Here is a 13,053-nt window from a genome sequence, read left to right as displayed (position 1 = left end):
CCTTGAGAAAATTGACAGCCAAACGAGCGTCCCCGGCCTCGTCCGGCCCTGTTGAAAACCCCAGCTTGGAATACACATTTGATTCCTGCCTGAGCTTTGTCCAGGGTCGTGAAGGTGCCCATGTATTTCGCCACATCTTTGACGAAGCAGTCGCCGAAGAGGTTTCCGTCCGCCAAGGGGCCAGGCTCCACCGCCGCCAACTCCGTAAGGTTAGAGTCCATGCGCATCAGGATGGACTTCCTGCGCTCCGTGGAGATTGCGCAGTTGGCATTACCTAATAGGCAGATTGCCCGCTGGGTCCAGCCCGCTAATACATGGGAATCAATAGCGGTTCCCGATTCCTGCGCCTCTAGAGCCATCTCCAATATCTTGGCCAGGGGACCGACCACATCAAGAAGCTTGTCCTGGCACTCTCGCCAGGCGCGATCTATACCCTTCTTGGGGTCCTTGGCAAACTTTTTAAGGAAAGTTAGTAGACTGGAGTCAATTTCTGGCGTTTCCGCCACCTTCTCCGAAAGATCCGGTCGGAGACATTCAGACCGCAGTCTGTTGCGCACTTCCTTGTCAAAGCTTTTGCGCAGATTCTCATGTAGGTACGCTGCCACCTCCGGGGCGGGCAACCAATCAGAGGACCTACGGTAAACAATATCCGAGGGGATGAAGGTGAAAGGCGTAGGGGCCGTCTGTGGAGTCTCCACATTCTTAGCCTTCCGAGATTTCTTCTTGGGAGGGGAATCATCTGGGGTGTCCGATGAGGTGGAACCAGGTTCCGAGTCGGTATCCTGAACCTTCTCTCTCTCCGTCTCAGGACGCGGAAGTGACGAGTAAGTGGCAGAATGAGGCCAGGACTTAGGCCGTGGCTCTTCTGTCGGAGCTTCAGCTGGGGAAATGAAGCCATGATGCTTCGCGAACCTCTCCAATTGCCTAGTAATAGGCTTCAATGCAGTCGCCAATGCCTGCTGCACAGTTCCCAGAACTGCCTTGTTGACTGACTCCTGCACGGACGCGTCCAGGGCCTCAACAATATTTTCCTCGATGGAAGGTGTACCTACTTCCTCCTCGTATAAGGTGTCATCTTCCTCATAGTGCACCCAATTTTCCATGGTGGAGCCAAATTTATAGACGTACTTGCTCATAAGGCAACAGTAAGGAGGAGTAACGGGGGGGAGCCAACCCACAGCACCACAGCTCCGGTACCTAGCTCCTCAGCCAAAGCTGTATCTCAATTATTACAGCCCACAGGGCGTAGTGGAGCCAAAAAGAGCAAGAAAAAGTCCAAGGGGGTGTGCTCCCTCCAGGCCCAGGTCATTTTTGCAGCCAGCCAGGCGTAATGGATGCTCTCTGTATGGGACTCAGCCTGGAATGGCCAAAAACGAAAGAAAAACGACAGAAAACGGGCAGTTACGACGTGCGTAGCCCAAATCCTACCAAAATAGCCCAATTGGGCTACGCACATGGAAACCGAAACAAAAGCAAAAGTGACTGGCTCCCAGCGCACCGGCTTATTAGGGGAGCCTTCGCGCTATGCTCAGAATTGAATTGCACCCACCGAAGGCGGGGCGGTACTGTGCTGTGTATTCTGGAAGCGCTCAACGCGCTGATATGTAATGTGCAAGACGCGCTTGTCAAAATCCCAGAATTCGGCGCAATGAACCCACGCATCGATCGCCGTATACAGGGAACTCCGCTAAGCCCTGAAACTCTCCCCGCTCCCAGCGGGAACTCCGTAGCACCCAGGGCGCGAAATCCGGCCCGCCCCGCAAAGTCGGGCAGTATAGCTGAAATGCAAAGCGGCGTTAGTGAAGCCGTTACACAATATAACACAAGCGCCGCTGCCAGCAAATAACGCATCAATCATTAAATCAAACATTAATCATTTAAAAAATCGGGTGCTCAACTTAACTGTCTGCGTGAGCAGCAAAGAAAGAGGACTGGTTCCGGTATTACTGGCTCTTATGGGGCTCTGCAGGAAGTGATGTGGTGCATGCATCATGGGAAATGTAGTTTGTTTTGCATAAGAAAAGTTTTCATTGGCTGCTGTGAGTAGCAATAAATAAGAAAGAGAAGCATAATACGAAGCCTCCGGTCCTGTAATAGAATTGGGGCATTGAACATTCATGGAGAATCTTGTTACCTTTGACTACTAAAGATTTACGGACTGCCATTTTTGTGAAAGAACTTGTTATCTAGTGACTATTACCTTGATGAGAAAGCGTTTATGCCTTGATGTCATTATAAATTGTTTGACCGGATAAGAGTCATTATCGGTCACCGCAAGTACAAGAGTACAACCACGATTCCTTACTCTCGCTGCACTTGGAGTATAATTGTTTATTATTGTTTCCTAACAGGGGGTTATGAGGTCTTACTAGGATTCATCTCCTGTGACGCCTGTCGGTCACTGCCTTAGCCAATAAGCACACCATAGCCACAGCCGCAGAACAAGATGTCACACTTCCTTCTTGTTACCATGAGATTCTGGATGTCTTTTGTGAAAACCAGTTATAGACAGGTGTGAACCTGTTTAAACTGCGCACTGTGCACTGGTGTTGCTATTTACGCCACAATTTAATCCAAATCATACTCCTTAAACAGTTTTCAAATAAATTATATGACATTTACTTTGCGATAATGCTTGTCTTGTCACTTTTCAATAGTCAAATAAAGTTTCCCAAATTGAACAATACAAAAAAACATACACATCAATTTTACATGTATTCCATGTCAATTCACAAATATGTTAGTAATTCACATAATTGCATTTTTAATTCACATGCCCAATGCATTTCGTAACACTAAGGTTCCTTCTTCAGGGGCCAATCTGGAAAGAAATAAATGTATACATCAGTATTCGTTTTAGTGATGCTTGCATGGAAGGCTCTAGATGTAAAGCGTTTGTAACAATGCATACCTGAATGATCAGAAGTTAAGGTGCCTGTGTATGATGTTTACTGAAATAACCCCAAAAAAGTTTGTATAAAAAATGTAATGTGCTAAATTGTTAACGGCTGAATAAATATAGGAACAGTGTGGAGGACGTAAGAGTGAACCGCTTACCTGTGTGGAAAGCGACACTAAGAGTCACCTACATGATGCGAAAAATAAGTAAGGTCTTAAAGTTACATGAACACGAGGTAAGAGATAAATAATGAAATAAACATAAGATAAATAATCATAAAATAAATGAGGGCGGATTTACCTCGACGAGATGAGGATCCACTATGTCCTGTAAATCAAGGAATATCGAACCATGAGTTCTCAATGCGTAAACGAGATAAAGATAGTGCAAGAAGAGTAACACTGTTCAAATGCTTACCAATAATCTGGGTACATTTGTCCCGTAATCAAGTTACTGCCAAAATGCATACGTGACAGCCTGAAAATCAAGGAATATCGCACCGTAAACACTCAATTCGTAAACGAGCAGAAGATAGTACGGAGAGAATGATACTGTCTAAAAGCTTACCGATGATTTAGGTTAATTGTCCCGTAATCAAGTATCTGCCAAAATGCATACGTGACAGCCTGCCGCGAGATGTAAGTTTAAAGCCTCAAAACGGTAATGAGTCGATATAGAAAGCGGACTGCGATTAAACAGTGAAAGCGCCCATGATAGTAATGCGCCATGTTGAAGTGGAAATAAAGTGGATAAAGGAATCTAATGGGTAATATGTTTGAACTTACTGAGTTGTGGTTCCGAAATATATAGAAAAACCATGCTAAAAAACTGAACTAAACATGCGGAGTGCCGCAAAGAACTATAAAGTGATATGATGTGAACGTACGGACTAAGCTCACTAGGTTGAATCTAGATGCATAAAAAGTGCCTAATGATTCTAACCACTCGGTAAGCGTGATCATAGCTGAAATGCAAAGCGGCGTTAGTGAAGCCGTTACACAATATAACACAAGCGCCGCTGCCAGCAAATAACGCATCAATCGTTAAATCAAACATTAATCATTTAAAAAATCGGGTGCTCAACTTAACTGTCTGCGTGAGCAGCAAAGAAAGAGGACTGGTTCCGGTATTACTGGCTCTTATGGGGCTCTGCAGGAAGTGATGTGGTGCATGCATCATGGGAAATGTAGTTTGTTTTGCATAAGAAAAGTTTTCATTGGCTGCTGTGAGTAGCAATAAATAAGAAAGAGAAGCATAATACGAAGCCTCCGGTCCTGTAATAGAATTGGGGCATTGAACATTCATGGAGAATCTTGTTACCTTTGACTACTAAAGATTTACGGACTGCCATTTTTGTGAAAGAACTTGTTATCTAGTGACTATTACCTTGATGAGAAAGCGTTTATGCCTTGATGTCATTATAAATTGCTTGACCGGATAAGAGTCATTATCGGTCACCGCAAGTACAAGAGTACAACCACGATTCCTTACTCTCGCTGCACTTGGAGTATAATTGTTTATTATTGTTTCCTAACAGGGGGTTATGAGGTCTTACTAGGATTCATCCCCTGTGACGCCTGTCGGTCACTGCCTTAGCCAATAAGCACACCATAGCCACAGCTGCAGAACAAGATGTCACACTTCCTTCTTGTTACCATGAGATTCTGGATGTCTTTTGTGAAAACCAGTTATAGACAGGTGTGAACCTGTTTAAACTGCGCACTGTGCACTGGTGTTGCTATTTACGCCACAATTTAATCCAAATCATACTCCTTAAACAGTTTTCAAATAAATTATATGACATTTACTTTGCGATAATGCTTGTCTTGTCACTTTTCAATAGTCAAATAAAGTTTGCCAAATTGAACAATACAAAAAAACATACACATCAATTTTACATGTATTCCATGTCAATTCACAAATATGTTAGTAATTCACATAATTGCATTTTTAATTCACATGCCCAATGCATTTCGTAACACTAAGGTTCCTTCTTCAGGGGCCAATCTGGAAAGAAATAAATGTATACATCAGTATTCGTTTTAGTGATGCTTGCATGGAAGGCTCTAGATGTAAAGCGTTTGTAACAATGCATACCTGAATGATCAGAAGTTAAGGTGCCTGTGTATGATGTTTACTGAAATAACCCAAAAAAAGTTTGTATAAAAAATGTAATGTGCTAAATTGTTAACGGCTGAATAAATATAGGAACAGTGTGGAGGACGTAAGAGTGAACCGCTTACCTGTGTGGAAAGCGACACTAAGAGTCACCTACATGATGCGAAAAATAAGTAAGGTCTTAAAGTTACATGAACACGAGGTAAGAGATAAATAATGAAATAAACATAAGATAAATAATCATAAAATAAATGAGGGCGGATTTACCTCGACGAGATGAGGATCCACTATGTCCTGTAAATCAAGGAATATCGAACCATGAGTTCTCAATGCGTAAACGAGATAAAGATAGTGCAAGAAGAGTAACACTGTTCAAATGCTTACCAATAATCTGGGTACATTTGTCCCGTAATCAAGTTACTGCCAAAATGCATACGTGACAGCCTGAAAATCAAGGAATATCGCACCGTAAACACTCAATTCGTAAACGAGCAGAAGATAGTACGGAGAGAATGATACTGTCTAAAAGCTTACCGATGATTTAGGTTAATTGTCCCGTAATCAAGTATCTGCCAAAATGCATACGTGACAGCCTGCCGCGAGATGTAAGTTTAAAGCCTCAAAACGGTAATGAGTCGATATAGAAAGCGGACTGCGATTAAACAGTGAAAGCGCCCATGATAGTAATGCGCCATGTTGAAGTGGAAATAAAGTGGATAAAGGAATCTAATGGGTAATATGTTTGAACTTACTGAGTTGTGGTTCCGAAATATATAGAAAAACCCTGCTAAAAAACTGAACTAAACATGCGGAGTGCCGCAAAGAACTATAAAGTGATATGATGTGAACGTACGGACTAAGCTCACTAGGTTGAATCTAGATGCATAAAAAGTGCCTAATGATTCTAACCACTCGGTAAGCGTGATCAAAAAATTACTGTGATCAAAAAATGACTGCTGAAAGTTACCTGGTATGTGGGTCACTGCTTCAAATGAAAGGAGTGAGCCAGGAAGTATGAAAAAATAAAATGGAAGTAATGCACGCTGTGCGATAATAAATTCAATCCTCTGTTCCATACCGTTCAGGGTACTTAAGGACATAAAAGAATTAATGTCAGCGTGATGCCAAGTGCACGATAACACTGCTAAATGAATTTGAAAATAAATGAAAATATAAATTGTTATGTGTGTAAAAAAATAAAATAAAATAAAATAAAATAAGATAATATTCAATATGTAATAATGAAGGACCTCTTCAATGATGTTATTAAAGCCTGATACGTGTGTGAATGAAACGTGGTTATCATTAGATGGAGACGGTAAATCACTTACTGCTGTAAAGTAATCTAGCTTTCACATTTTAGGAATGACTGGTGGGTGTTACTGATATAAAGCAATCTTACTCTCACATTTTCGGAATGTCTGGTGGGTATTACAAATAGCATCAACAAAAAGAGGGGGGGACCGGGAGCATAATTAGAAAATAGGTCCAGTACCCATGCTCCCTCAAAATCACGTATTTATATTGAGAGGGTAGCTGTTCCTAAAGAAAGAGGTAGGAAGATCTGCTGTGTGTGCTTTGAGATTGGTTGGGCCGGAATGAGTGTGGGGAATTTCTCCTTTGAAATTTAGTGCCCTCACACACCCTTTCAGGTGTCCTGCTTCATCATAGGGCGTTGCTCCTCGTGGGGGTGGCGCTGCAGTCCCCCACGGGCCCCGCAAGAGGGCTCTTTGTCGGAGTTCTTTTAGGAGACGCCGCAGTTGTGCATGGGGGTGTGTGGGTATGTCTATGAGGGATGTGAGTGGTGCGTTAAAACTACTAGGTAGAAACCAAGACCTTTATTCACGGCTCTATCTAGCATTGATTAAAAATGATCCTGGAGGTCCTCAAAAAAACAATATAATGAGGGCAGATATAGAGTTTACTGCAACTCTCAGGATAGGTGAGTGAATAGGGAGTGAAAGTTCTAGAAAAATAGGGTCAACATGTTTCGCGCTTCAGAGTAGGTCCTTAAGGGATCCGATCGCGCTTCGTCAGGACCAAATCAGACAGGTGAATCTAAAAAGTATATGAATGAAAAAGAAAAGGTTCCAGTGAAAGTGAAGTACTGTGAACCTATAGTACCTTGATAGTAAGGGGAAATTGCGTCGTCGCGCTGGTAGGTGCTCCTTCTTATTGGAAAACCTACACCCAACCTATTAAAATAAAGACAAGGACAAACACACACATAAACAGAGATGGAAAATACAACATCTGTCATATTATTGTGCCAAGAGATGTCGTGAATTCATTGCACAGTGGCATGATAAGTGTTCACAATCCACATGCTTCTAATGTACACATGCAGATTTGAGTGAAAATATTCACAGAAACAATTTCTATAAGTTAAAGTGAATCGGGCCGCTACCTGCAGTGCATGTGTGAATTTGTTAAGCTAATCAAATACGACCATGTGCCATAACAAAAACCAGAATGAAGGTCTCTTCTCAAGCGGCTCTTAGATTTAAAAGCAACACCCGGTGTACGTTGGGGTGTCGTTACATGTAGAAAAATAACTAAGGACAAGCCAGGCCTACCCTATGAGATGAAAGGGAAGGGCTCCGTCAGCGGTTCGGATTAGGCAACAGAGAAACTGAGGGAAATCAATCAAAGCATTAGTCTACCTCGTCTCAGTCGTTCCGCCGCCGATCGTCTTCCCATGATTGGGGAATACTCACATGTGTTCAGTCGCCTGTGGAGTGGAAACCTACCCCTTCTCCGTTACGCGCCGGGATTGTAGACGGGGGTGGGGGGAGATGGCTTATATGTGTTCCATAAAGACGCTGAGTAAAATGTACGCGCGGTCAAATGACGCCAGAATGTGACGTAATGACGTTGCGCGGACAGAGAGTCACGGAGATCACCAATCGCTTCCCGAAGCTGAGAGGTGACGTAGTGACGTTCTCTGTGAAGTTGCCATGACGATTGTGTCCATTACGGGAGCGTCAGACTACGCAGAGGTTAATCGGCAAGGTTGTTTAAGACGTTGTCATGACGATCACGTTGGTTATAGGAGCGTCAGAGTTAGGGGCTGGTTTTACGGAAGGTTAAACAATGTGAAACCAGGTGACCTTAAAAAGAGTTTTTTCAGTGAAAAAAAACTTTATGTGTAAATATAGTGCGCACAGTCACTGAGTATCTAATAATAGGGAGATGGTACATGATGCTGGGGCCGTTAGCAAGCAGCAATAAACAAGCTTAAAAGTGGTAAAAACTAGTAAACTAATCCTGATGCTGCATGTTAAAAATAAAAATCACATACCTGATGTTATAAGAGGTATTTACATTAATTTCGAAGTTCTCGTCATAGTGTAGTAGCGAGTCAGGATAGAACTCGTTACACGGTGTTAATTACAGAATTCGAGTGCATTTTGCATAAGCCCATACTTCCGGACAGTGTAGCTAATCCTAAATCTGAGGGGTTACGATCTGATGTGAAGTTTTTCAAACAGATATCTGCTTGACATCTCAAAATTCATTAAGAGTTTCTCTGGGGGGAATCAGGTTAGCTCGACCCACGGGATTTCGTCATTTAAACCTGTGGTGTCACATCTCAGTTTATGGACCCATTGTTGTTCTTGTATGAACAAAGTGCGTTTGTTCCAATAAGGATTGGAAACTATGATGGTCCATCGAAGACTTTCTGCTGGATGTCCTAGTTCAGAAAAGTGTGTTAATAATTTGGTATTAGTCTTCTTGCGTCTTATGGTGCTCTTATGCTCCCCTATACGTATTTTGACTGCTCGTGTGGTCATCCCCACATACCTCTTATTACATGGGCAAACTATGGTGTAAACACAATTAGTCGTGTTGCAATTCGTGTGTCTAGTTTGGCGCCAAGGTGTCATTAGACCCAGGTCGATTTCTTTTGAGATCGCAGTTTCTGCACAAGTTGAGCATGAGCCACAAGGATAATGTCCCACTACTGGTGGCAAAGACCATAATGTAGATTGGTATGTGGGTTGTGGTTTCGGTCTCGTATGTACCAGGTGGTCTTTTAAATTCTGCGTACGTTTGAATGCAAACAACGGTGGGGGACCAAGTTCGAAGGCTCCTGAGTTCAATATTGTCCAGTGTTTTTTTTTTTTTTTTTTGTTTTTAAAAGTTTTTATTGAACAATAATTCGATTACAAGCACGGGCCTACAACCACCAGGGCCGGCCGCTAAGTACAGAATGAAATATACATTTATCAAAGCTGCAGTCGGTTCCCGGGGGTCGGCCCCGTAGTGAGTCCGGATAGTTCTAGAGGCACAGGAGACTTAAATCCAACAAACACAGAAAACTAAAAGAAAAACAAAAGGCGAGGCATAAAGACAAACGGCGCAGGTCCGGCTTCCTCCGGGGAACTCCAGGTCAGACCATTAAGCAGCACACGAAAGGAAGGAGTACCGGGAGGCTGGGGACGGGGGGGGGGGGCCAAGGGAAATGAACGTCCATATGTAGTCATTCCAAAAGGTGCCCGGAACCGTCAAGGGTCAGGGGGACATGGCGATATCGGTGTCCGCCAGGGGGGGCGTACAGATACCCCCGCGATATGCATTCCATTGCCCCCAGATTCTGCCCCATGCCCCCGGCTTACCACGGGCAACATACACAGTCTTCTCCCTGAACATACACCAGTCCATATTTTCCTTCCATACTGACACGGTGGGCGGCCGCTGGGCACCCCAAAGCTGCGCTATATCTCTCTTGGCAATCATGTTCCCCAGGGCCGCCCACCGAGTCTGAGCCGCGCTATAATCATTGGGCTCCCACACATTCAGGACACAGCAACGCACCTCCGGCAGCAGCACAACCCCAGTGACCTGTCCCATAACCGTATGTACCCGGCGCCAGTAGTCCGCCACCTCGCGGCACTCCCACAGGATATGGAGAAAGGTGGCACTGAGCCCACAACCCCGCTTACAGAGCCCATCGTCGGAATATCCCATCGAGACCAAGCGAGGACCCGTCACATACACCCGGTGAAGAATCTTAAGCTGTACCAACCGGAGACGGGCTGGAATGGCGACCTCCTTGGGGGACGACAGTGCAGACTGCCAGTCCTCGTCGTCCAATTCCACCCCATCCCCCGTCCAAGCCTCCCGAAGGCGCACCAAGAGGTCAGCCCGATGATTAATCAGTTTCTTATAAATTAAAGAAATAGTACTGTCAGGGACATGTCCGTCAAGTATGCGGTCCTCGAGGGGCGAGGAAACCGGGATCTTGGTCCCCTCTCCAAAGACCGAGAGCAGGGCGTGTCGAACCTGGGCATAGCGGAAGAACTCCCTGTCCGTAAGCTCATATTCGGCCTGAAGAGCCGCGAAAGTCTTAACCGCGCCCTTATGCCACAGGTCTCCCACTTTGCTGATACCAATCGTGTCCCACTGGTCAAACCCCTTCGTAGTCCAGAGGCTCCCCAGGCGATCGGAGGCAAACAAAGGAGTAGCACATGTCAGTCGCTCACCCCAGCCCGTGGCCGCAGTGGCGGCCCTCCAGGTCCGCACCGCAATCTTAGTAGGACCCGTAAGGGTCCGGCCAGCCGAGCGGGAGTACAGCGCCCTGTTATAGTCCCCGCCGGGAAGCAGGAACTTGTCCATCTCATACGCCGGGTTCAGGCCAGGCGCATACGTGGCATGGTTGATGGCCGACAGCTGCGCGGCCCAATAATACCTGCGAATGTCGGGAAGCGCGATGCCCCCGTCGTACCAGGGGAGAGTAAGCTTAGCAAGAGCAATACGCGCCCGCCCGTCCCACACCAGTCTCCTCTGCAGGCTCTCTACCTCCCGAAAGTAGGCCACTGGGATGACGTCGAAGGAATTCTGGAGTGCATAGAGGAACCTGGGAAGGGACATCATTTTGAACAGCGCGGCCCGACCCAGCGGGGACAGGGGCAGCCTGCACCACCGGGCCGTATCCTCTCGCAATCGCCGAAGCGGACGCAGGAGATTCTGCTCATAGCGAGCCACCGGGTCCAGCGAAACGTATATCCCCAGGTACTTAAAGCCGCTCAGAGATACCTGGATCGGAAGCCGAGGCGGTAGGAGTGGAGGACCACCGGAGATCGGATAGACGCAGGATTTAGACCAATTGATCGTGAGACCCGAATTATTCCCAAAGGAAGTCAGAACGTCAAAGAGGACGTTGAGCGACTGCCGCGGTGAGGTGAGATATAGGAGAATATCGTCCGCATACAGCGAAACCCGATCTTCAAAGCCCGGGGCCCACCGGATCCCTCTAAGCGAGGGCTCCCAGTGGAGCCAAGCCGCGAGTGGCTCCAGGGCGAGAGCGAAGAGCAAAGGGGACAACGGGCATCCCTGCCTCGTGCCCCTGCCGAGGGCAAAGGGCCGAGAGACCCGCCCGTTCACCACCACCTGAGCCATGGGTCCCGTGTACAGAAGCTTCACCCAGCCAATAAATCCTTCCCCAAAGCCAAATTTAGCCAAGACAGCCCAGAGGAATGGCCACTCGATCGTGTCAAAAGCCATCGTGGCATCCAAAGAAACCGGCACGGCCGGTTCGGAGAGGAGCTCCGCCCTGGCAAGGGCGCCATGAAGACGCCGCAAGTTAAGAGCGGTGTTACGATGCGGGATGAATCCGCATTGGTCCGGATGAATCAGATCGCACACGACGCTCAACAGACGATTGGCAAGGACTTTCGCCAGGATCTTAGGCTCCGCATTTAGCAGTGAAATAGGCCGGTAAGAAGTACAGCGATCTCGCGGCTTGTCCTCCTTGGGGATAACGACTATCGTGGCCAAACGCTGATCGGCCGGGAGGGAACCCGCCGCCAGAGACTCACGGAACATGCGACTGAGGAAGGGCGCAAGCTTGTCAGGGCGCAATTTATATAGCTCAATGGGCAGACCGTTGGGACCCATAGCCTTGCCCGAGCGAAGGGAGCGGATCGCGGTCGCTATTTCATCCGCCGACAAGGGGGCGTCCAGCCGCTCACGGTCCTCAACGGACAGGCAGGGCAAGGCGATATCCCTCAGTAGAAGGCGAGAGTCGTCCTCATCCCTGTCAGTCACTGGGGAGTACACAGCCCGGAGGTGGTCGGCAAAACATTCCACAATCTCGTCAGGCTCCGTCACACACACACCATCCGCCGCACGCAACTCCGGGACCACACGATTCACTCTCTCCTTCCTGTCCAGCCACGCGATCAACTTTCCCGCCTTGTCCCCGGCATCGTACAGTCGACCCTGCTGCTCCCTATACATAGTTTTGGCCGCGTCAGTGACCAGGGACCTATATTCAAACTGTTTCAGGCTGAGGGCATGGAGCCCGTCCGGAGTAACATTCGCCTCCAAGGCCGACTCCAGCCCCAAGATGTCAGTCTCCAGCCTCACCACTGCCTCACTCTTGACCCTCTTAGCCACCACTATCTGGGAAAGGGCGTGTCCGCGGATCACGGTTTTAAAGGCTTCCCACAGGGACATTGCAGAAGACACCGACCCCTCGTTATCCAGGAAGTATTGGTCCATAGCCTTAACCAGGCTGTCACGAGTCGTAGGGTCTCGCAGGTACCATGGGTTAATGGGAGCGATCCGCCCTGCAGACCGCGGCCCGGTGTCAAAAAGAAGCCACAGCGGAGAATGGTCGGAGATACCCCGCGCCAGGTGCCTGACCTCTCGAATCCGACCAGTCTGCGCCGCGGGCATAAGGAAGTAGTCTAACCTAGAGAGACTCCCATGCGCCCCCGAGTGAAAGGTGAATTGACATTGGGTCGGATGCATTAATCTCCAACTATCCACCAGGCCGAAGGTCTCCAGCATCCCACCCAGCCATGCCTGGGCAGCGGGGAGGGTCCTTGGTGGGTGACGATCCAGTTCACCCGAAACCACAGAATTAAAGTCCCCGCCCATGAGCAGGAGGCTGTCCGGAAGGTCAAGCAGCATTCGACCCAAGTCAGTGAAGGTGGAGTTCTGGAGGCCCGGGGGGACGTAAACTGAAACCAGGGCAAGGGGCTGCCCCTCCCACCTCCCAATCAAACACACATAGCGCCCTCTGTCAT

This window comes from Triturus cristatus, chromosome 5_2 (assembly GCF_964204655.1).
Source record: "Triturus cristatus chromosome 5_2, aTriCri1.1, whole genome shotgun sequence".
NCBI lineage: Eukaryota > Metazoa > Chordata > Amphibia > Caudata > Salamandridae > Triturus > Triturus cristatus.
This window is presented reverse-complemented; position numbering follows the sequence as displayed.